At 36.8% G+C, this 26,604-nt stretch overlaps 1 pseudogene; it reads right to left on the reverse strand.

Moving 5' to 3' along the window:
• LOC148014019 (uncharacterized) lies at positions 1 to 26,561 on the reverse strand (annotated as a pseudogene).
• Positions 26,562 to 26,604: the final 43 nt, after the last annotated feature.

Genomic DNA, 26,604 nt, shown 5'->3' on the forward strand with positions numbered 1-26,604 from the left:
TCATTCTTTAGAAGGATATGTGGTTGTAGCCCCTTCAAACATGGTTAGTTTCAAAAAGAGCACCACATCACTTGCACATTGCAACTTCACAGAGTTTGGCTTTAGCTGCTCTTGAGTGAGATGTCTCTTGATAACATCACTTGCACCATCATGTTCACCCTTTCCATGACTTGAACAAAAAAAATGATGTGTCATTTTTATACATGTCATTGTACCATATTGAGCAACAAAATAGAAAGGCCTATTTGCTTTGAATTGTGATGTTGCACCATCTCACCACACCCAATGTTCCTTGTGAACAACATCCCAGCTCTTTCAACCATCCAAAATGGAGCATAAAACAATGCTGAACAAAAAGGGTATCACAAGTTTTATCATCAAATATCTAGAAATGATAGTACTTTTGGACACTACCTGCAATATGCACATATGTGATGTGGACAAAGATTGTAACTTGGCTAGGAAACCAATGTATAGATTACACCTCAATTTGTTCTTTGAATGTGTAGTTTTTTGCAAAATCTACTATAGACACAACCACACCTTTAGGGAATCGAAGAAAATACTATTTAGATTGCTCTACTTTCCATCTATAAACAAAATTATGCTTTATAAACTTCCCCAAATGACCCCTAAACAATACAAAAAGTTCCCTACAATGCATCTCCATTGATAAAACTTTTATTTTCTTCTTCTTCTATTTGTACAACCAACTTGAACACTGTCAAATATCTCACTATTACCATGTGTGCACTATTTGATTCCTTTGTTAGGTAGACAGTGAGCTTTTTTAAAGGTCCACACGACATGCAATCACCAATCAAACACATATGTGCAAAAAAACTAGAACAACTATCCTCAAGGCATAAAACAAATTCCCAAAGTCATGTAATATTGGAGAAAGTTTTTGTATGAGACTTGCATTTCTCATCTTGACCACAGATATCACATTGACAATTGCACTCTTTCCCATGTATACCATAGAAAACTTGTCTTATATGATTTACAACATCCCTCAAAAATGACATTTGCACATGTGTGATGCAACAATAGGTGTACCGATCTTGAATCTTGTGTACAAAGGCTTCAACTTCTCGAAGGCCCTTTGTTGAATTTGTACCTCTGGATGACTTTGTTTGAAGGCAAGAAAGAACTCTACCAACATTAAATACAAATAATTAGTAAAGTTGATGAAAATTTTCCAACATATTACTCTCTTGGATTGTAGACTGATGCAGCCTAGAAGTAGCACAGTAGTATCAAGTTGATAACAAAATGTTAGCTCTCCTAGGTAGTAGACTAGTAGTAGAGTAGAACTGGCAAACTAGAAGCAATACGTTGATATCTAATTGAAAACCAAATGGTAGCTCCTAATCTACCAATCCAATAACACATTGGTAGTAGACTAGTAGCATACCAAAATGAATAGGCTAGTAGCATACCAAAACTAGCAAGCTGGTATTAAGTTGAGAACAAAATGGTAGCTCTGATGCTACCAATCTAGTAGGACACTAGTAGTAGCCTAAAAGTGGCTCATTGGTAGCACTCTAGTAGCACAGTAGGAATAGGAGATTAGTGTGAATTCAATAACAAAATAGTATCTCTTAGGTTACCAACCTAGTAGCACACTAAAAGTAGCACATTGGTATAATGTTGGAAACAAAAATAGCAGCTCCAACCTACCAATCCGATAGCACACTAGTAGTACATGGCAGCACCTTGGTAATGCCTACTTGCCAAAAAGTACCACCAACAAACTAAAAGGGACTAAAAGTGGAATGGTATCTTCCATCCTATAATCTCCCAAGCTATTAGATAGTAATCTCCTAAACCTTGAGGGTGGTAGTAATGTGGCAACTAACAATTGGTCAACATGGTAACATATGATACATTACAATTTGTAAAAACCCAAACCTTTCGTTGATTGACAATATCTTGGCTTCCAATGCATATAGGTGGCATGTGATATTAGAATGGTATCCCTTATGTCACTGACAAGGTACTAGCTATAGTTTGGTAGTAGATTATGTCACTAACAAGATACTAGCTATTGTTTGGTAGTAGAATGGGAGCTAATAATAGAGGGCTGCTAGTAGCTAACAATGCTCTAGTATATGAGTGTTAGGTGGCAATGGACTAGTAGTTGAATTAGTGTAGTACAAATCTTGCAATATCTAGTAGCTAGCAGTTTTGTGTGAATGGAAGAAAGATGAAAAGAATGGTGAAATTGCCTGTTGGACTCAATGTGCAACCATAGGTAATTGAAAAATAATCAAATGAACCAATGCCAAAGTGAAAAAAAAATGTGAGGTTCCTCAAGAAGGTGCACCAAGTGTCATGTATACACTTTACTCCCAATACACTTTTGACAAACATCATTTTTGTTGGGTGAGACACATGGATTGTTTGTCCAAAAGGACACTACTATGTCCTTGACTTCCTTTGTAGTTACACTTCTTGTGCGTGGCTATGCTCATACAAATGTAGTGGTAGTATTGCCTCCTTGTGTTACAATTGAGATCTAGCTACATAGAGGTTTCCTCAATGTATATCAAGAAGTCGTGATGCAACTGTTATATTTGGTTTTCTCATCCAGTTTGCCAAATTCAACAACATCATGATACTTGCTCCGTTTCAAGAACACTCTTTCAAGCTTTTTGATTTCTTCATTGCCTTGAGGATGTTGTGCAATCCACTCACAAAAAAGACTTTGCTTAGCACTGGATACCTTAGGTCGATTACATTGAATTTACAAGCCTCTCAATCTCAGTGTTCAAGAAACGTTACGAGGATCTCCACCTTCTCCAACTTGCCAAGACCCTTTGTGCAATGTGTAAAACACTTCAGCATCTTAGAATAGATTCTACATCGTTAGTATCACTTAGCCTAACCTTGTAATCATGCTTCCTCTTGCTTTATACTCCTTGATCAGAGTTTTTTTGCATGAGTTTCACTAAATTGAGCCACTACATATGCATGTAGTAACAGAACTACTCCCATTTGCTATTGAAATCTCCTTCTAATGGGTCTTTGGGAGGTAAAGTAGGATGGAAAAATAATTTATTCCAATTCATAGATATACACCATAGGGTTTCGGATGCAATTTATGTGTATCCGTTAACAATTTATCATTAGTATCACTTAGCCTAACCTCTGTAATCACAGCATTCCTAGCCTTAACCTTTGCACAATATTTATGCTTCCTCTTTGCTTTATACTCTTTGATTAGAGCTTTTTTGCATGAGTTGCACTAAATTGAGCCACTGCATAGGAATGTAGTAATAGAATTACTCCCATTTGCTATTGGGATCTCCTTCTAATGGGTCTTTGGGAGGCAAAGTAGAATGGAAAAATAATTTATTCCAATTCATAGATATACACCACAGGGTTCTAAATGCAATTTATGTGTATATGTTAAAGAGAGAGATCTGAGCTCATGTAACTGAGAGAGAGAGAGAGCGCTACAATAGACTAAAAGAACAACATGGACCATCAACTAGCCATGTTTAGTTATGCTAATCAAATCTTTAACATAAAGATGCTTCATCTTTTAGACAAAGGTTCCCATTATATTAAAGAGGAAGCTATCAACTTACTACTAGTGGTGTCTAGGACATAGGTATCAAGTCCACCTATTCATGCTTATACCCTTAACTTTAGAAGACAAGATCCCATCCCTTGATCGCTCTGTGCACATGCTGCATGGACCATATGTTTAAACCCACATGCATGCAATACTGAACATCATTTACTAGGCTTTTCTTTGCTATATTACAAAATGGGACATTCCTTGGATAGAATGATATGCTACTTATTCCTTTGAACGAGTGGTTGAAGTTTCTAAGGCATTCTTAAGACTTCAATGTCGGACATGGAAACGCCTTGCTCATGAACCAAGGCACTTATCACTAATCTTCTAGCCATTGCCATTTGTAAGTGTCGAGGCTCAATTGCACTAAAGTCTCTCACCATTTCCTCTACCATTTTTTGAACCTCTTTTACATTTGCTCTATAGATGCCTCTTTGCACCTCATGATTATGTGTGCCCTGATGGATGAACAATATTGACATTGTGCTTACTGACATCACATAATACATTACACACTTGCACTTAAAGAGAAAAATGGGGGGTTTTCTTGCAATAGAAGCATCCAAGGCTTCCAAGACCATTAGCTAACATTCCAACAACTAGTATGTTGGTATTAAGTTTCCTTGCATGGCATGAGTTGGGAGTTAATTCGTAGTACGTACTCAAAATAGGTTACAAAAGGTTGGACTTGCTATCCCACAATGCTTTTAAAGACATTGCAAATGAATAGTCTTACACCTATCCATGCCACATGGTTTGTGATCCAGAAATTGAGCAACTAGCACAATTTCTATTTGGACACTCTAGTTCTCCACCTCATTTACTTTGGCGAACTGTACCGGGGAATGCCATTGATGTCAACATGGGCTTTGTCCAATAATGGCCATCGTACTTTTGCTCCATACCCTCCATAGGATCCATGTTGTCTACCAATGGAAGCTCATATGCCATATTGCCATCATACAAAATTGGGATTTCCTCTACTCTCTCTAGAACACTCGTATTTTGAAATAATCAATGTAAGATAATGTCACCTTGCTAAAGACATTATGTACTCAACTGGGATTTCCTCTACTCTCTCTAGAACACTCGTATTTTGAAACAATCAATGTAAGATGATGTCACCTTGCTGAAGACATTATGTACTCAACAACACTTGCAATATGGGATGTTGGTGCTATCCCCTCCTCTTCCGCCTCAAGTGTAGCTAGGATGGTCTTATTTTTCACCATCTTTAGGGCTGGTGAGGCTTCAACATTGATTGTTGTTTGCCCCATGCTGCAAGGGGTCTTGGGGAGATCTATTATAGGGGAAGGTTGCAATGTAGGACCATGTTATTGTTCAGCAAGATAGTCTTGTGAGATGAAGGTGTCTAGAATATGCACATGCCTAGCCTCACAATCACTCATGCAATGGATTGGTGTGCTTTGTATTCAACCATTCATTTGTGTAATAGTAAGAACATGTCTATCATTTCCATGGCAAATGTCTTCCTCTTTCAACATTAAGAACCGGCTATTTGTATACTACATTATAGGTTTGGCAATGAGGGAGGCCACATATATGCAAACCTCTCTCATTGCATTTGGGGTAGCACTTTGACGATGGATCCATTTCCCAATCAATCTACACATGTGCAAATGTGTGTGTCAGATGTGTGTGTGTGTGTGTGTGTGTGTGTGTGTGTGTGTGTGTGTGTGTGTGTGTGTGTGTGTGTGTGTGTGTGTGTGTGTGTGTGTGTGTGTGTGTGTGTGTGTGTGTGTGTGTGTGTGTGTGTGTGTGTGTGTGTGTGTGTGTGTGTGTGTGTGTGTGTGTGTGTGTGTGTGTGTGTGTGTGTGTGTGTGTGTGTGTGTGTGTGTGTGTGTGTGTGTGTGTGTGTGTGTGTGTGTGTGTGTGTGTGTGTGTGTGTGTGTGTGTGTGTGTGTGTGTGTGTGTGTGTGTGTGTGTGTGTGTGTGTGTGTGTGTGTGTGTGTGTGTGTGTGTGTGTGTTGCTCCATACCCTCCATAGGATCCATGTTGTCTACCAATGGAAGCTCATACGCCATATTGCCATCATACAAAACTGGGATTTCCTCTACTCTCTCTAGAACACTCGTATTTTGAAACAATCAACGTAAGATGGTGTCACCTTGCTGAAGACATTAATTACTCAACAACACTTGCAATATGGGATGTTGGTGCTATCCCCTCCTCTTCCACCTCAAGTGTGACTAGGATGGTCTTATTTTTTGCCATCTTTAGGGCTGCTGAGCCTTCGACATTGATTGTTGTTTGCCCCATGTTGCAAGGGGTCTTGGTGAGATCTATTATAGGTGAAGGTTGCAATGTAGGACCATGTTATTGTTTGGCAAGATAATCTTGTGAGACGAAGGTGTCTAGAGTCTGCACATGCCTAGCCTCACGATCACTCATGCAATGGATTGGTGTGCTTTGTATTTAGCCATTCATTTGTGTAATAGCAAGAACATGTCTACCATTTCCATGGCAAATGTCTTCCTATTTCAACATTAAGCACCGACTATTTGTATACTACATTATAGGTTTGGCAAATTTGAGGGAGGCCACATATATGCAAACCTCTGTCATTGCATTTGGCATAGCACTTGACGATGGATCCATTTCCCAAACAATCTACACATGTACAAATGTGTGTGTCAGATGTGTGTGTGTGTGTGTGTGTGTGTGTGTGTGTGTGTGTGATGAAAGAGGGAGAGAGACAAAGAGATGCAAGGTAGAGGGGGGGGTAGGGGTGGGGGTGTTGGATATAATATTTTTAACCAAATATGTGGGCCCCAACCTCCCCTTTTTTAGGGACAAAATAATCCTTGTGCACACACATTCCCTCTCCTCTTCCCTGTCTAAGAAACCAAAATATCCATGTATCTCATTCTCTTTGTGTCTCTTCCCATGCTAAATCTCTTAATCTCCTACATCTCTTCATCGTCAGTAACCCCCCTTTTTGACATAAAATCTAGACACGCACGTATTAATATAAATTGTATTAGTAAGAAACAATAATATCAATACTACTTAATAAGTAAGTATTACAATAATTAATACTCATTAATAAGTAAATCATGCAATTAATAATACTAATTAATAAGACAATAACACATTAATAGATATACTAATTAATAAGTAATAAATACTAATTAATAAGTAAATAACATAGTTAATAATACTAGTCAATAGTTAAGTAGCACATTAATAAAAATAACAACTCATAAGTAATCTATACTAATTATTAAAATCATAATTAATAATTACAAAAGTACGACTATTTAATAAGTAATTAATTATAATTAACTAATATTAATTTATACTACTACTAATAATATTAATTAATTACTTTGTATTAGTAATTAGTAATTAATAGTAACTATTATTAGTAATTTAATTAATTATTCTTAATATTACTATTAATTAATATAATAGTAAATACTAATAATTAATTATACTTAATATGAATATCAATCAATTAGCAATAGTATTGGTATCAATTTATATTAGTATTGATACTATAATTAGTATTAGTTAATATTCATTATTAGTATTTACCATACTTATTTAGTTAATGTAAACACTAATACTAATAATATGAATACTACTTAAGAGTATTGGTTAATATTGATACTTATACTACTAATAATATTTAGTTAACATTAATATTAATAAATTAGTATTAGAGTTATTAGTAGTTAATATTAAAATTAATACTACAATTATTATCAATATTTAAATTATTTATATTGATATTAATAATTGAGATTTATTAATAATTAGTATTATTAAGATACCTACTTTTAATAAAATAAATATTATTTAAAATAATTACTACCACCACTTTGTTAATATTAATACTACTTAATTAATATTATTATTGATGCTACAATATTAAAATTAGGTAATATTGATAAGTATTACTAATTAGTACTATTAATATAATTAGTGTCAACATAATAGTTAGTATTTATTATAATTATTAATATTACTTAGACATTTTTAATCGTATTTAATTATTACTTAGTATTACTATAATAAGTATTTAATTTAGTAATGGTATAATTAATTTTAATATAATAATAAGTTAGCAAAGCAAAAATACAAAAAGAAAAAATAATATTATGAGAGAGAGTGTGTGTGTGTGTCTGTGTGTGTATGTATGCCGATTGACAAATGGCGACAAGAGAGAGTGTGAGTGAGATGGTTGGTAACTAACATTGGACTACTAGATAGCGACGAACTATGTGCTCTACTGAACGAGGTCAGGTAGGGGGAGAGAGAGAGAGAGAGAGAGAGAGAGAGAGTCTGACTGTGTGTGTGTGCGTGTGTGCGTGCGTGTGTGGATATATCTCTCTCTCTCTCTCTCTCTCTCTCTCTCTCTCTCTCTCTCTCTCTCTCTCTCTCTCTCTCTCTCTCTCTCTCTCTCTCTCTCTCTCTCTCTCTCTCTCTCTCTCTCTCTTTCTATTCGTAATTAAAATTAGGTAATATTGATAAGTATTACTAATTAGTACTATTAATATAATTAGTGTCAACATAATAGTTAGTATTTATTATAATTATTAATATTACTTAGACATTTTTAATCGTATTTAATTATTACTTAGTATTACTATAATAAGTATTTAATTTAGTAATGGTATAATTAATTTTAATATAATAATAAGTTAGCAAAGCAAAAATACAAAAAGAAAAAATAATATTATGAGAGAGTGTGTGTGTGTGTCTGTGTGTGTGTGTGTGCCGATTAACAAATGGCGACAAGAGAGAGTGTGAGTGAGATGGTTGGTAACTAACATGGGACTACCAGATAGCGACGGACTATGTGCTCTATTGAACGAGGTCAGGTAGGGGGGAGAGAGAGAGAGAGAGAGAGAGAGAGAGAGAGAGAGAGAGAGAGAGAGAGTCTGAATGTGTGTGTGTGCGTGTGTGTGTGCGTGTGTGGATATATATATATATCTATCTATCTATCTCTCTCTCTCTCTCTCTCTCTCTCTCTCTCTCTCTCTCTCTCTCTCTCTCTCTCTCTCTCTCTCTCTCTCTCTCTCTCTCTCTCTCTCTCTCTCTCTCTCTCTCTCTCTCTCTCTCTCTCTCTCTCTCTCTCTCTCTCTCTCTCTCTCTCTCTCTCTCTTTCTCTCTCTGTATTCGTAATTAGTTAATGATGGTAGGTAATCTAGCAAGCAATATCTTTGTAAACCAATATATATCAATCATGTCATCATAATGAGGCTAAATTTCAGAAGACAATATCACATTGCCCTTTCTGAGGGTGGTCAAATCATAGGAGAAAGCTTGGTCTATCAAACACTCACCTTATATGGCTTGCTCCCTAGATGAGTGGGAGTCCTCACCATCGTGCATCAAAGAGGTGCGAAGGCCTATTATATAAGTAATAACCAGATCGACTTCTAGGAAAATCCAGGAGTGCAATGGCCAATTGAATTAATTGTGAGTAGCTCCTCTCTTCAATTTAATTATTACGCTTTACCTTCCCCTCTTACCTTATTTTAGATTGTTACAAGAAAGAGAGCAACAATATTGGAGGAAGACTTTGACTTGCCTCCCAACCTAGAGCAAGACAACCTATAGTCACCAGTAGCACACAATTGCAAAGGGGGAGACACCCTCCAAGAGGGAGGGGAAGAGCAATACAAGTAGAAGTGGCCATTGCACTTGCATGTGGGGGAGGAGTGACCTCAGGAGAGGATGGACACGCTTCAACAACACAAATGAGGAAGGGTAAGAGAAAGCTTGTGGCATCGAATAATGAAACCAACAAAGCCAGAGCTGGAGAAGAGCAACAACCAATAAAGCATCAAGTTGTTTAGTACACAATAGGGGTGTAGTTGCATACAAAGTAAAAAGATATAGAGCCAAAGAACAGAAAAGGAGCGCACGACAAATGTTGAGGATACGAGTGGCAAGAATACTCTCATGGTCACTTGTGATAAGCGTATTGTGCAAGCTTGCATTGAGGAACAATTGGAAATATTGACAATGAGTATTTGTAAGTGATGGTGGCATGCTATTGTATATGGTTTTTTATTTCGATGTTATCATCAATATTACTACTTTTTTAATGCAAATGCGGATATCCATACATTTTACTTCCATTTCATGTCGTTTGGTCTCCATACCCACAATAAGGCAAGTTATGGTGAGGTACAAGCAACTCTCAAAGATTTTTTTCAGCAACAACGGCTATATTAGAGGGATGGGTATATTCAGAGTATCATTGGAGACTCCAAGGCACCAGTGCAAGATGGTTGATGATTCAATTACAAAGGAGTGGGATCCCCATTAGCTTAAGAAAAAGCACAAGGAGTTCGAGGCGGGAAATCAATGGCATCAATTGGGCCTTTGTGTTGAATTGTATGTTTTATATTTGTAATGGAAACTATTGGTTTACAACTTAGATGAATGAGATAAACACATGTGAGCAGCCCTAAATCCTAAATCCTTAACATTCTCTAGTGTGTTTATTTTGTGTCGTTAACATTCATAATTGCTCGTAATAGCCTTCCAAATAATTCAAGGCAATACGTGCATGTGGATTATCACCTCATAAAAGCGATAAGCATGGATAAGGGGGAGATTTTGTCAACTATATCTCATACAAATAGCTATATGAGGAACCATTTTTCATATGCTTAGATTGCTTTTATGGGCTAAATGAAGTTGTAAAATAAACGTCCTTGAGACCCTAATCTAGATTGTATACATGTTAGCACAAAATGGGATTGTCCATAACTCATACCCAAACCTTGTTTACAAAGCAAGAATGTTGGGGCAGGCTGACCACTATTTGGCAACTTAATTGAGGATGTGAAGACATGGGTGCAATCACGCAAAATGCTAGCACTCATTCTCGCATATGGTCCAAGGTACCCTCGATTATTCTTGCCCACATCATGTGGAATGTAGTTCTTCAAGCTTATTTTATGATTCATTTAATTGCAATGCCTTTTACCTCAATGTAATAACATTGACATAAATTTCCAAGTGCAAGATGAGAATGATATGGTTGTGTAGCCAATCAAACAAAAACGGGTGCAACTCTTTAAGTTTGAATTTAGGTCCACATGGGGCAAGGCATATTAATGAAAATCTTGTTAAGAAAATACGATGTTTACTAAGAGTTCCAGACCCAAGCCTTAGAGAGGAGTAGTACTAATAGGTTGCTGCCTCTCAATGGTTGCCAGTTTTTTTTATTTAAACCATATTGATATGAAGTAATAGTGTTTTTTTACCATTGCAAAATGATCTCATGCTTGGAGTGGTGCTCCAAGATTGGTGGTGTTCCAATTGAGGAGAGAGTATACACATTGGTGTCCTCGAAGCTAAATGGGTCAGGACCATGTAAGGATATTGATGGCCATGGAGAGTTTTGACATGAAAATCTAAGTGTTGATGGGCATGCTTGAATGTAGGTTATCCTCTTTAATCTATATATATTGCATCATAAGTAGGATATATTATCATTAAATGATAATACTTTGATTTGAGTAGGTGGAAATGCACATTTTAGAAATTGGGTCTGACAAGAGACCTTTTGGACCATCCTATAAAGATGGTGAAAAGAGACTACTATCGAGCTCGGAGACCTATTATAACATTTGAGTGGATAATGATTTGTTCTTCCAGTACACGTAGGAGATAAAGTGAAAACATAGAAAGTGTCTTCCGTGATGTCAAACCTAATAAAGATATAGAGTCTTAGAAGTCATGCAAGTTAGCAACCTAGAGGCTTCTATAAAGGTATAACATATTATCCTTCTTTAATAGCATGTTTGTGATGTTATCTTATCATTGTATTCCATATTTGTCATAGTGATTTTGTCTTATAGGTTCATGTACAGGTAGTTGGAGAGAGGGACTATACAAACCTTGCCAAGAGAATGCAATGACTGGGTGGACCTAGAGGAGGAGCAATCATGTACAAGGATCATTAGATTAAGGAATAGTGGGATGAGGAGGTGTATCAAAGATGCCCCATCTTCCTTGACTATCCAAAAGGTAAATTCCCCTCCAACGGGAAAGCATTATACCAAAACCACTCAAAGAAAAAACAAACGCAAGAGACAAAAGGGTCCAAAGTCACGATATGTAAAATGATATGCATTCTTTAGAAGTGGAGATCAACCCTCCTCACTAACTAAGTTGGATTATCCACACCCCACAAGTTTGATATTTTATAATATTATAGCTAGGATGTCTCATGTATTCGTATAGAGAAAATATGTCGCTGAACATGACTCGTGACCATGTTTTTGTAGGCCCGACGATTGAGACCACTGTAGAGTATAGCATAATTCCACCAGTGCAAGAAATGACACAAGTAACCAAGAAATGTATGAAGACAACTTCAAATTGCAAGTTTTCTATATGTTACATATTCATTCAAATTATTTCAAGGGTTCTCTATTGTTCAATATTTAGATATGTTTTCAATGGACCTGTATTGTAGTGGAATCCACCACCAAGGAAGTCTGTGTCGTTGGCATGGATAGAACAATAGAGGAGGTTCTTCTAGATCTTACATTGAAGAGGCTTACCTTGCATACTATTATACAAAGATGCACAACAATGGTGAAAAGTGCAAAGGGTAGTGCTGAGGACACGACATCACACCCCTCTCAAATGCGTAGTCTAGAGCATTGAGATGTTAAGCTTGATTGTGCAGCCATCTTATTATGCGAAAGCTTTTAAACATTCTTCATATTTGCAATATCAATAACAATCTTTTGTATTGTGTAGAGGAGGAAAGAACTATAGAGTATGAACCTACAATGCCAAAGGACATGGCATGTACACATATATGTAAAGCAACATGGCTCATGAATTTCATGTGTCATGATCACATGACATGAAAGCTTTTGAACCTTCTTTCTCTATACAATATCAATAGTAATGTTTCATCTTGTGCAAGGAAGAAAAGAATGCAAGAACATGAACCAACAAAGCAACACATACAGGTAAACTAACATGACTACTGATTTTCATATTCATTGTTGTATTATGTGAAAGCTTTTGAGCCTTCTTTCCCTTTACAATGTTAATAAGAATATTTTGTATTGTATAGGGGAGGAAACAATTCAAGATTATGAACCTATAAGGATAGAGGACATGCAAGCTATACATAAAGATAGACAAATGTGCCTCGTGAATATTATGTGAGGTAATGTTGGGAAAGGGAAATATATAGCTAATAGTGTGCTCTATTTGTAGAGGGCCATAATGATAGTCATGTAGAAGCCCTCTTGTAAGACATTGTCTCCCACACCTCCGTGATGGCAAAGGTGGAGTGGTATATTGTTCTCTGCAACTCGTTCAAGACATGAAATGGTTTATGAAGTGATCAACCAAGTGAGGCATTTTGTTGATTGGCGGAGGCATTGGAGGAGGTCAACCAACACAAAATGGTCGAGGTTGACGAAGAAACAACAAACATTGCATGTGATGTCTTGGTGGTTTGTCTCTCTAATGACACTGTTGTGCATGGATTAGGGATCAAATTTTATCTTGAAACTCCCATACTAAGGCAGAGTCAACCGATGCCATGCATCTAGTTGATCATGTGCTCAAGAATATAGGGATATTAATTGACATTCCCACAACACACTCCATGGTGGATCTCATTGAGTAGGTTGTAAAGGATTGGTGTTGACAAATCGAGTCAGGGTAGAGGTGTTGGACCTTGCATATAACACAAGTTATTCATAGCAAGATGTCAGTTTGTGTCATTGGAGGCATAGATATGAGAGATTTAAGGTTACAATTAATCATGTATGGCTCCATTTAGAAATTGTGATAATTAAAATTGGTATTTTTTGCTTTAAGTACAGGTACATGTGACATATATTCTAGCATACATGCACTCCTTGCTAGATCACCTAAGCCTCAAGAGATATAGCAATCAAGATTTGAGAGAAATGGGACTTTGATATCAAAGTCTTCAAAGCCCAAAACTTGCAATTGCCATCAATAGAAGGAACATCAATGATTGTGGAACCACCTACGATCATGGCTCCCAATATAAACTAATCATTCTAATGAATTTTGATGTGCCAATTGAAGGATCTAAAGAAGAACCTCAAAGCTCACAACAAGCAATAGAAGCGGTCTTTGATGTGCTCAGGAATGCTACAAAAAAATGATCAAGATTTTATGAGCTCACACTTAGAGCATGCCTAATCATCTATTGAGTTCCAAAAATTAGATAAACAAGAAGAAGATCCAAAGACAAGCTTGCATAAGTACCAGGAGAGATAAAAGGCTAAGATTTCTCTAATATTTGATTTTAATGTCTACCATACTCATCAGAGTAGGGGAAAATGTAGCACAAAAATGACTAGATCAGTAGAACACGAAAGCCTTTTACGAAGCTTGCAAACTCTAGGGGAATAGAAGTACATACCTTGGAATGAAGCCGAAAGGTGCATGGAAGCTACAACCAAAATGGCAATACACTATCATAGAGGTGGATGAGCATGCTTGGTTTACTTTCTACTATTCACGTCCACATGAATGGGCTAATGTGCTTTATTGTCCATGTCCAAGAAGGCATGGTATAAACTAGAAAATGTAGCTTCATGCAAGGTATAAATTTCCAAAGATTTCTAATATGGACGCAGCCATGACCCCAAGAAGATCTATTTGTTCAAACCAATTGATCTTAAACCACCCTTCAACACTTATATCAAGCAACTGTCCAAACACCCTCAATCAATATGACCTACAACTAACTTCGACTTACTGGCAAAGTTGTTATAGCAATCATCTACTCCATATGAGGATGGTCTACCACTTTATCCTTTGATGTGAATGTCGAGATTGATTGTGTTGTTGAAATGGCACATTTTCAATATATGAGCATTATTTCTTCCATCCTACTCTACTAGAAGACATGTTCAAGAGTTGCTTTGCCTATTGTATACATTATTTTTACCCATACTCTTCTATCAAGCTATGTGAATCAGTAAAAATAACATACTTAGTAATTTGTCATGCACTTTGCAACCACTCCTTGAATCACAAGCATCATACATTTATTGAAAAGAAAAGGGAAAAAGAGAAAAATTAAAGAAAGAAGAGAAAGAAGAAAAAATAGGAAAAATGAAAAAAAAAAGAGCAAGGGATCCACCCTAGGTAAAAGCACACACGCATTTGCTGCACCTAGGGGTCCTTAAGTTAGGTATGTTTTGTGTTCTTGGTCAATCGGCTCCATCTCTAACACCCTTACCCCTCATCCTAATTTCCTCCACTTTTACTCAAGGCCCATCAAGGGCAAGACATACCTAAGGAGTCTTGACTCACCTTGGTTAGAACTATCTCCCTAGGTTACTTGTACGTTTCTCCCCTTTTCCTCATCTTGGTCTTTGGCTTCAAAGTAGACCACCTAGGCATCAAAAAGTTGATTTGTTTTAAAGAGATCTTGTAGGATGAACTCCAATCCAAAGATGTTTTAGGTCTTATTGCAAAGCACATGGTTCTGGAATAGGATGGTGGAGTCCCATTCTTTTTCGTAAGTAGCACCTCCACATGCAACCTCAAACCAAAGTAAACTAATTTTTTAGGGGTAGCTATAGAGACAAACTATGCTTTTGATTAGCACTTCTTTCTAAATGTGGAAGAGTGTGAATGGTGAACATGCATAATTTTGTAGCAAAAATGGATTCATGCAAATTTTTCATGTATGGATGTGTGTTGATGGACATGCTACATGTACACAAAGCATAAGATGCAAATTCACTATAGACTAAAACATCTAGCATGTTTGCATGTATGTTTGTTTTGCGTGTATGTTTGCATATTTCAACTTTATAAGAAAATTGGCTAAAATTACCTATGAGGCCTTGCTTTGTAATATATACAATGGATTCTTTTTTGCAATTGTGTGGAAGTGGTATTTTGAAATCTATTGGAACAATGCACAATGAAAAGACAATTCAACAAACCAACAATTTTCATTATAGTATAGTTTATACTACCACTTTATCAATCACTCTCATCTTTTGATTCATGCCAACTTTTCTTCATGTCTTTGATTTGGTGTGCATAGCTTTTCTATAAAGCTCTTCTTTCATAGGTGAAAATAGATGAGAGATTTGATGGGAATGCACAATGGAGGTGATTGACAGATGGATATGGAGGCTCAAGCTTCTTTCATTCTCTCCTTCTTCATTCTTCTCATTCTATCTTCTCTCAAATCTTTACTTACAAGTCTCTCACACACACTTACTTAATACAACCATGGATAAAGCTTAAGCTTTTCCTTATTTCTCAACACTCCCCACCTCAAGCTCAAAATGAGCTTGCAAAGGTAATACTCCAAGTGCACTCCTAAAATAAAACTTATCTTTACCTAATGCTTTGGTTGAGATATCAGCAACTTGGTCATTTGTTTTGACATGGACCAAGCCAACCTCTCCATCAATTACATTCTCTCTAATGAAGTGATAGTGCACTTCTATGTGTTTTGTCATGGCATGGTAGACTAGGTTCTTTGCCAACATAATGCCGCTAATGTTGTCACAATATATGATGATTCTACCATCAATTTCAATCCCCATGTCACATAAAACCAATCTTAGTCATGTCTACTCACATGCTGCCAATGTAATACTTCGATACTCAACTTCTGTACTTGATAACGCAACTGTAGGTTGCTTTTAGTGCTCCAACTTACCATGGTGGCTGATCCAAATGAAAATGCATAACCACTGGGGGATTCCCTATCCATAAGATTACCTGCCCAGTCTCTGCATCAGTATACCCAAACAAGGTAGGCTTTATTTCCTTCTCATAGAATAAGCCAAATCCAACTGTCTTCTTCACATATCTTAAAACTCTCCTCACTGAATAGCATAACTCAAATCTAGCCTTGTAATTGTTAACTAGATAAGACTACCAACCATCTTTCTAAACATAGTCACATCTTCCACATATTGCCCATCATCAATCATTTTGATGTTCTGATCCAAGGGAGTATCCACTGGCTTACATCCTGTCATGCCATACTTCTCCAACATCTCCAAAGAATATTGTCTTTGTACCAACCAAATACCATGAGGTGTATCAATGACTTCAATGCCCAAAAAATATCTCAACAAACCAAGTTCCTGTATGTCAAATTCTTTATGAAGACCATGCTTAACTTCAGCAATCTCCCTCTCAAGTGTAGCTTTAATAATGAGGTCATCAACATAGATGACAACCACAACCATGCCATCGTCCATATGTCTCACATAGAGTGAGTAATCAATCATACTCTGTTGAAATCCCATACTGCACAAGAATCTGCTAATCCTCTCACACCAAGCTCTTGGTGCGTACTTCAGTCCTCCATACAATGCCTTCTTCAACTTGCATAGATAATGCATGTATTTAGGATTCACATACCCTTCATGCTAATCCATGTACGCTTCCTCTTCTAAATTCCCATTCAAGAATGCATTTTTCACATCCATTTGTTGATACAATTTCCAGCCATATATAGAAGCCAAAGCAATCACATATCTCACTGTAGTCATATTTGCCACTGAACTGAATGTCTCCTCATAATCCAATCCATATGTTTGTGCATAACCCTTTGCACCCATGCTTGCTTTATACCTTTCTAGAGAACCATTCGATTTGCACTTGACTTTGTACACCCATTTGCAACCAATTGATTTCTTTCCATGAGGTAATTGCACTAAATCCCAAGTCTTATTTTTCTTCAATGCATCCATCTCCTCATCCATAGCTTATCTCCATTCTTTGCTTTCCATTGCTTCCTCAAAGCAAGTAGGTTCCACATGTTTTACGTAAGAAACCATATAAGCATAATGCATTTTCATGAACCCATTATATGTCAATCTATCAACAATATATCTAACCCTTTCTGATCCCCTCAACTGGGGTGCACTACTTGGAGTCTCAACTACTCTTGCATGTGGTGACACATATTTTCCTGCACTTCTAGTACCCGGAGTTTTTACATGAGGAATGCCATACTCGTCATCAATAGATCATCCTCTAAACTTTCAGCCATAGACCTCTTGCCTTTTGCAATTTTTCCGCACTCTTTCGTGAACTCCTCAACCTACCACTCCATGGACTATAATTGCCATTGCTTTCTGCATTCTCTTGAGGTCCAGACAAATCTTCTAAGTGTTGATTTCCAAGCTTACAATTTGCTGAAATTTTCTTCCCATGAGCATCATCATCACTACTCTCATAAGAATCCAAGTCCACTACAATCTTGGGCTTGTATCATGATTCATACTCACTGAATCTGACATCCCTACTAATGTAAACTTCCTTAGTCATCAATAGATCATAGCATTTGTAACCCTTCTTCTCATCAAGATATCCATGAAAGATGAATTTTATAACCTTTGGCTCCATCTTCATCCTCAAATCATCAGGAACATGAACATAACAAATACATCCAAAAACCCTAAAGTAAGCAATATTGGGTGTCCTGCCATACATATTTTCGTATGGTGATACATGATGAGTCAATGCTATAGGTGTCATGTTCATGATATGTATTGCAGTATGCACTACCTCTGCCCAATATGTCAATGGCATATTCATTTGGTTCACCATTGCCCAACTCCATCTCTAGTGACAAGTGGGAGACTACCAATATGAGTACATCCCCAATAGCCACATATTCTTCATTTTGCATTTGTTGCTTTGTGTCAAACCACTCAACATGATGAGTCATGTAATTTGTAGCCCCTGAGTCCAAAAACCAATCATCCTCACTAGGAGGGTGTGTCATGCTCCCTAATCCATGTTCCATGGCAAATAAATGGCCTCTAATAGAACCACCTCTAGGTCTAGCATTTTTCTTGTGATAACATTCTCTTTCAAAATGTCCATATTGCCCACAATAATTACATGCACCATGTCTATGTGGAGGAATAGATCATCCTCTACCTCTAGAGTAAGCTCTCCCCCTACCTCTAGGCATGAAACCACCATGACCAAAGGTACCTCGACCACGTGCAAAGTTATCACCTTCACAGCCATAAGATGAGCCTCTAGCTCTAGATGGGCTACCTCACCCTCTCTGATGATAAAAAACATTATCTCCACTTGCATTCTTGCTACTGCTAGATGCATTCAAAACCAACTTTATTTCTTCTGTGAGTAGCAAAGCAATCAATTATTCAAAGTCTGGCATAGTGCCTCCTCTAACTGAAATAGAGGTATCCAAAGATTTATATGATGAGCCAAGTCCATTAAGTGTGACTGAAACCAAGTCATCATCATCCACTGGCGCATTTATAGATGCAAGATCTTCTGCAACCTATTTGATTTCTGTAACATAGTCACTGATAGCGCGGTTTCCTCTCCATGCTCCATGCAATCTTTGCTTAAGTTGTATCTTCCTTGCCTCCGTACATGTCCCATACATTTTCTCAATGATCTCCCATGCCTCTTTACAAGTATTTTCCTTCTTGATATGAGGAATCAAAGTCTCTGATATGCATATAGATATCCAATGTAAAACCTTCCTATTCTTTCTAGTGTTCAATCCTTGTATGCCTTCTTTTTCTCTTCCGTGGGCTCCTCAAGAAGCTCTAGACATCCATCATCACCTATAATGAGGTCCCAAAGACCTCTCCCCATTAGAAAGGTCTCCATCCTATATGACCAGACACTATAATTGTCCTTGGTCAATTTATCTCCAACAATTTGGTAAATTTGAGCTATGTCTAACATTTTGATGGCTACAATTTCAAAAAAAACTAGCAATATCTGTTGTCCCAATCAAGCATTTAGCAACATGAACCAATCTACTATCTCAAATGGTCAACCTTAGACCAACAATGCACCAAAAATAGCCCAAAAATTCATGTAAATTCCCTTCCAAGAGAATGGCTGATATACATAAGCTCAAATGCACATACATTGGCTATCCAGCAAGAACCATCCAAAACGGAGCTCAAACGATGCTCATATGACCCAAAAAAATCAAAATACGGGCTTAAAATTGACCAATTCCCTTGCTGTTTTTCTGTAATTTTTTGTGCCAAGAATGAAGTCCCAAACAAGTTGAAACTATTTAAAAGTTTCTCAAATTTTTATGCAATTTTTTTGGCCTCAAAAATGCCACCCAAAAATGGCATGGAACTGACTTTCTAGGCCTCCCAAAAGAGCTAGCTCTCAGAAATTTCAAGCACCATTTTATGATAGTTAATGGCTTCACGATACTGTTCCTACCGCTGGCACGATACACCTAGACCCTTGACTGCTTTCTTTTCCTCAAAAGGGTCACTGATCCTCTGATTGATTGCAAGAGCCTTCTTGAACTCTTCAAATACCAGTTTTGGACTTTTGTTCTTTAAGAAAGACTAAACCTACTATTAAGTGGCCGATGTTGATGTTGATGTTGATGTTGATGTTGATGCTAATAAGTGACCATTCCCTCTTTGGTGTTGGCCCTGGTGCAATCGAATGCATCTTGCATGTTCCCTTGTGTGTGGCTTCAACAAAGAGGGATGACATTACCAATCGAACTGCTGAGGACACAAGCTCTTCATATTCATGCAATCCATTGTGCTCTGATACCAACTAAAAATAGATGAGAGATTTGATGGGAATACACAATGGAAGGTGATTGAGAGATGGATATGGAGGCTCAAGCTTCTTTCATTCTCTCCTTCTTCATTCTTCTCATTCTATCTTCTCTCCAATCTTTACTTACAAGTCTCTCACACACATTTACTTAATGCAACCATGGATAAAGCTTAAGCTTTGCCTTATTTCTCAACAATAGGGCTTATCGTCATGTCTTTGACACTTACTTCTAATTTCATGACTCTTAATTTTTGTAAGTCTTCATAACTATTTATATTCCCTTTCTTACAAAAACAACAATCTAAAACCTTCACATATTACACAATAATAATGATTACTAAACAAGGTGAGATTATGACAAGGATTTTCCTACAAAAAAATATATAGTCTCACGTAAACGAGGCTTACTTTAGAACTTTAAAATGAGCTCGTTTTATTCCTAAACAAAAGCTACACACAAACTTTAGAGCACATTTAAGCTTACTTTTCAAGCAAGTTAAAGAAACAAAAAGAATGATCTTGATGTTTTATTATTAGAGATCTTATGATTATAGGCAAGGAGAATTCACATGAAGCAAAAGATGGTGAACCATATGTTACCATATTTTTGAGTGATGTGTGTGAACACCCTTGAGATCACTAGGCTACTTTTTTTTTCTCACCAAGAGGTTTTTATTTTCCAACCTTATATATATGCCTATTCACTCTAATCTCGTAAATATCCTACTTTGAAATCTTACAATATACTTGTGTTATGTGCTATCGAGCTTCTTCTTCTCCAAGCTCAATGTGAATTCTTGCAACCCTAAATCTAACAATTGCCATCATAGTAGTCTTTGAACTCTTGGGTAGATATGTAAACACCGTGCACTTCATCTCCTCCAATTGGCATGAGATTTAATGAGAATTTGTAGGTCAACTAACCTTGTGAATAAGCCTATAGGGCTTGGTGAGACAAAGAAGAAAGAGATTGATATGGATGTGGCAATATCTCTCTTTCTAATTAGAATATGCAAATGTTGTATAAGATAAAGAGTGGGAATTTAGTGCACAATGTAGTAAAAAAACGTTTTTACGTGATTTTTGTATATCTATTTTACAGATGTGTGGTACTTGAACAATGGTGCCACTAAGCATACTACTTTATAATGTAGTTTATTTACTTATCTTGAGTCTTCCCCTAAGGATAGTACTGTCACATGTGCCAATAACTCTTCCTATCCTATTGAACGAATTGGTGGAATTAAGTTGACTATTGCTAATGACAGTGCCTTTTCACACTATCCAGTGCTTTGTATGTACCAAAGACAAAAAAGAATTTGTTGTCAATTTTTATACTTGACAAGATTGGCTGCATTGTCAAATTTGTGGATGACAAATCTACTTTTCATGATCTCTCATATGGTGATACAACTATTACGTCCGATTCATTATGTCGTGGGCTATACAAGCTCAACAATTATTGTAAATGTATGGAAGATATGCATGTGCAGTTGTAGATTCATGGGCTATTTCAAATATAAAACTTTGGGATGCATGTTTCGATCATCTAAATTTTGCTAGTTTATTGTGCATGCAAAATCTGACATCATATCTTTTTTGCTTGGAACTTGTAAAATACATTTCTCAAGACTATATGTTTGGTAAGATGGTTTAGTGAGAGTTGTTTGCAAATTGCAACTTGTACAAATTGATATGTATGGCCCTATGCAAACACCATCTTTTGGCAATTATCTATACTTTATGGCTTTTATTGATGATCATACCAAGCATGTCTAGTTGTATCCTTTGAAAGCTAAGTTTAAAGTGTTTTTTGTATTCAAACTATATATATATATATATATATATATCAAAAGATTTTAATACATTCATGGCTAAATGTGGGATAAAACACCGATGTGCAATGGTCACTCTCTGTTCTAAATAAGTAAGGGAATAAATGTGTCTAAAGATCGTAATGAATTCATGGCTAAATGTGGGATAAAACACCAATGTGCAATGGCCACTCTCTATTCTGAACAAGGGAATATGTGTGTCTAAAGAGTGTAATACATGCATGGCTAAATGTGGGATAAAACACCACTGTGCAATGTCCACATCTTTGTTCTGAACAAGGAAGGGAATATATGTATCTAAAGAGTGTAATGCATTTTTGGCTAAACACCAATGTACAGTATTGTAAGAAACACAACAAAATGGTGTAGCTAAGAGAAATAATAAATCTTCAAGAGAAGGCACAATTTATGATCCAAAATCAAGCTTTACTACATGCATTCTAGCTTGAGGCTATTATGTGTGTAGCTTATGTAACATATCCAACTAAAGTAGTGCAGTGTGCTACTGCCTATGAGGCTTGGCATAATAAACATCACTTGTTGGTGAGAGAGCAAAGATTAAGAAATCCAAGATTATGCCAAAATGGGTGGTGCAAACCTTATGTGCCAATAGATTGGATGCACCTTTGTTTAGTCATACTCCTTGCAAATCTCATAGTATCTCTCATGTATTAGATTGTTTTGCATTGGTCTATCAAAAAGCTCATTAGCTACAAGTTGAAAATGCAAGTTAGAGAGTAGTGTTGTGGCTATTATAAGGCTAGACTTGTGGGAAAAGGTTATGCTTGGTAGAAGGGCATTGACTTCAATGAGACTTTTGCTCCCACTTGTCATATGGTAACAATTCATCATCACTTGTCATAAAGGTTGCAATCTATATTAGTTGGACATGAAAACTACTTTTTTGAATGGTGATTCGCATGAAGAAGTATATATCTTTTAGTCTCATGATTTTATTTCAAAGGGACTACTTTGATATATTTCTTCTTTAGTAGATTGTTGAATGCTTAATTTATGTATGCATTATGAGACCTAACATTCAATTTATAGTCTCAAAGATTAGGAAATTTATGCACAACCCATGCACCAAGCATTGATAAGTAGTGAAGTGTATCTTTTGCTATTTGAGTGGTACTCAATACCTTGGGCTATTTTACCCCAAGAGAAGATCCTTATTGCCAGATTTACATGCCTTTTTAACTAAGTAGGTTGTTATGACACTTATATATTCTCAAGTAGTTTTTGCTTCATGCTTGGCAAGTCATGCATATCATGGTTAAGCAAAAAACAGCCATTGTGGTCACTTCTAGTTCTAAAGCTAAGTATAGGGCAACTTTCACAACTATGATCAAGTGTGTTTGGCTAAAATGCCTTCTGAATGGTTTGGGTGTGTGTCAGTCATCTACCACCACCTTAACCAAATTGTCAAAGTGCATTGGTAGGTACATACAACCAACGTTCCATACTCATATTTAGCACATTGAGTTGCATAGTTATTATGTCAAGGAGAGACTCTTCGCTAGAGAGATCAACTTGGCCTATGTACCAACATAAGACAGCCATGTAGATCTTTGCAGAAAGGCTTTGTTTCATGAGATTCAAAGCTTTGGGTTGGCTTGCCTTTATGGATTGATCATAGTCCACCAAGCTTGGCACTTCCCTATACATGAGTAATGCTCTTGTTCACCACATCACCCTCCCAGGGGGGGAATTTGTCACGTATTTTGATAGTGACATGTGAAAATACACTTCGGACTATTCACGCACTTTTCCACCTCACTCCAAGGTTTTTTTTCCCCACCCTTATATATATCCCTACTCACTCTAGGGTATACTTAACCTTGTAAAACTTCTACTTTGACCCCTCTACATACACTGTGTTATGTGCTCTTAAGAAGCTTCTCCTCCAAGCTATGTGTGGGCATTCTTACAACCCTATATCCAATAACATGTAAGATTTTAATAGAACAATAAGCAAGCATGGGGCAATCAATGGTCCTTTATTTGGTCTATCTTCCCTCTTGTTCTAGATATTGGTGAACCGCCTATTAAACAAGTATCAAGTAGAAAGACTTTATTAGCCCATGTAAATCATCCTACCAAGCAAATCTACCTTGAAAGTCTTAAAATAGGATAGGCAACTATGAACAATACCAATCATATATATGCAACTTCTACACCCATATTTACAAGCCTCCCTAAAGGATGGCATGAAGAGACGCAAAAGAAAGTAGCGAACGAAAAGCACAAGTGATGTTTAGACATTTAGGCTAGATATCAAAACTAAGACCAATTTTGAAAGGAGGTACTATGCAAAATCATCAAGCAAGAAAGAATCAATCAACTTTGGAGTTTTGAAACATGGAAGATAAAGTATGAGGGAATCAAAATGTTTGGAGGGAACCAAATGAAATTACCAATATGAAGGCAACTAGAAAGGACAAATGGGTAGTTTATCAAGGTGGCAAAGCCATCATACAAAAGCTTACAAAGCCTAAGCACTAAATTACTTTTAGGTAATGATGCATTTAGTAACTCTAATAGCTTTTAACAATTAGATTTTATTTTTGTGCTAATGGCACCCTAACATGGGTTTCCTTTTTTACCAATGGCGCCTCGAAGTGGATTGTATCTAGAAACTTAGATGTAGGTAAGGCAAACCAACAAGTAATGAGAGCAAACAAAGAGGAAATTAAATACCAATGACTACATGTTATTTGTCTTTTAGCGTTCTTGTTCTTCCAATGTAGAACCTCACTCTCATGTTAGACATGAACAAAGTTTAGACACAAAAGTGAGAACACATTTCAAATAATTAAGGTAGATAAGGAGCATTGAAGTATTATTCTACAAAATTGAGGCAATTGACACTCAAAAGGGAAAGGAAATGTAAAGTCATACAATAAAGTAGGAAAAAAGCACATGTACACGCATGCACAAAAAGTCATATTGACTTCATGACATGTAGGACCCGATCAATGATAACCCATTCATTAATGTTGCCTCATAACGATCAACCCATATCAATGTTGCCTCATTATCAATAGACAACTTCGCAGTCTCCTACAATCTAGAAGATCTAATATCTAAAAGGAAAGTTTGACTCTTTGTGATAGTCTGATTCAATATGTAGTCTGATTCAATATGTAGACCCTTACATCTAAATTTCAAAATGGGCAAATGCATGCACCACAACACCTTGCATACAACTAAACATGACAACTTACACCCAAAATTGAGTGCACCTTGCCAATGAAAAATTTGACTTTAAACCTCTTTTCATTTTGCACAAAAATAAAAAGTAGCACGCCCACATCCTCCACTACGGCTTGCACTATTGCAACCTTCCACCTATCACATCAATACATAGAAGCATCAATTGTTATACAATATACAAACAAATAGATGTATCCCCACATACCATCTGGTATGTATATCAATTGCTATTCAAATAACAAAAATTACTATCCATTGGGTGATTCTCACATGAAGCTTTTGGCTCAAATCATAGTTTAATGGATTGTCAATGTGTATCATATTATAGAACAAAACACAAATAATTTGCTATGTAGAGACCTAGAAAAATCCACTGTTTCATTCAAGCCTCCTCAACATGTTTTTCACAATACGTGGTGCACAATGTGCAAGCACGTTAATTGCTATGTAGGGTAAGCGGGCCAGTATAGTGGCATGCAACTTCCCATCCTTTGATCTCAGCCATAAGGTAAGCAGGTCAAAATTTTCAGCTTGCAGGCCCTTCACTCGCCATAGGCAACTCTCAGGAAAAAACCACGGTTGCTAAATGCACACCTCCATGAAGATCAAAGCTTGCCAATGGATTCCAATTCATCAAAAAACACCCACTAAAGCAAGCCAAACTTACGCTCCTCCAATCAGACCACAGGTTTTTAGCACTTTCACTAGCATAAATGCACTCAAAATTTGGTCGGGAGCTTGATACAGTACAGAGAGCTGTCACATTACTGGGCCCCTTACCCTAGATACATTCAGAAGAATTCGATCTTTCATTGCAACCTCCTCAACATGCTCTGCACATTAAACATGGTGCACAATGCCCAGACAAACATATGATGCTACCATAAGTTGTTTCTTGCGCCTTTCTTTAAATGCACATTAAGTTCATTATCTTGACCCCTTTATTTTAAAATCGTTTCACCTTCATGACCATTGACCATTCATTCCCGTGATCCTTTGACCTTCCTCATCATCAACTTTTTCCCAAAGAGAAAAAGGAACATAAAGCCTCCATCTGTCCACATGCTCTTCATCTATTGTCTGAAAAAATGAAGCACCAACCCACCACAAAAGGGTACAAATACTTTGAAACCCGGATTTCATTCCAACAGTGACAAATGCAGTTCACCAAAATTAGCAAGGATGCATACAAAAGAGGCAACCTTTTCCCCGCAGACAAAAGGTCAAAGGATTACACCCGAGACATTAGTCCTCGTTGCATCCCCATCATAATAATCCACTTGAAAATTGTAATCACTGCCACTTTCACCATAACGGTTGGAGAATTTCAGAGCTTCCTGCATTTGTATTCCACTAAGCCAAATGGGTGAATAAATGAAGAGCATG

This window comes from Lygodium microphyllum, chromosome 25, assembly GCF_053477565.2.
Source record: "Lygodium microphyllum isolate KBCC chromosome 25, Lygodium_microphyllum_v1.1.10, whole genome shotgun sequence".
Classification (NCBI taxonomy): domain Eukaryota; kingdom Viridiplantae; phylum Streptophyta; class Polypodiopsida; order Schizaeales; family Lygodiaceae; genus Lygodium; species Lygodium microphyllum.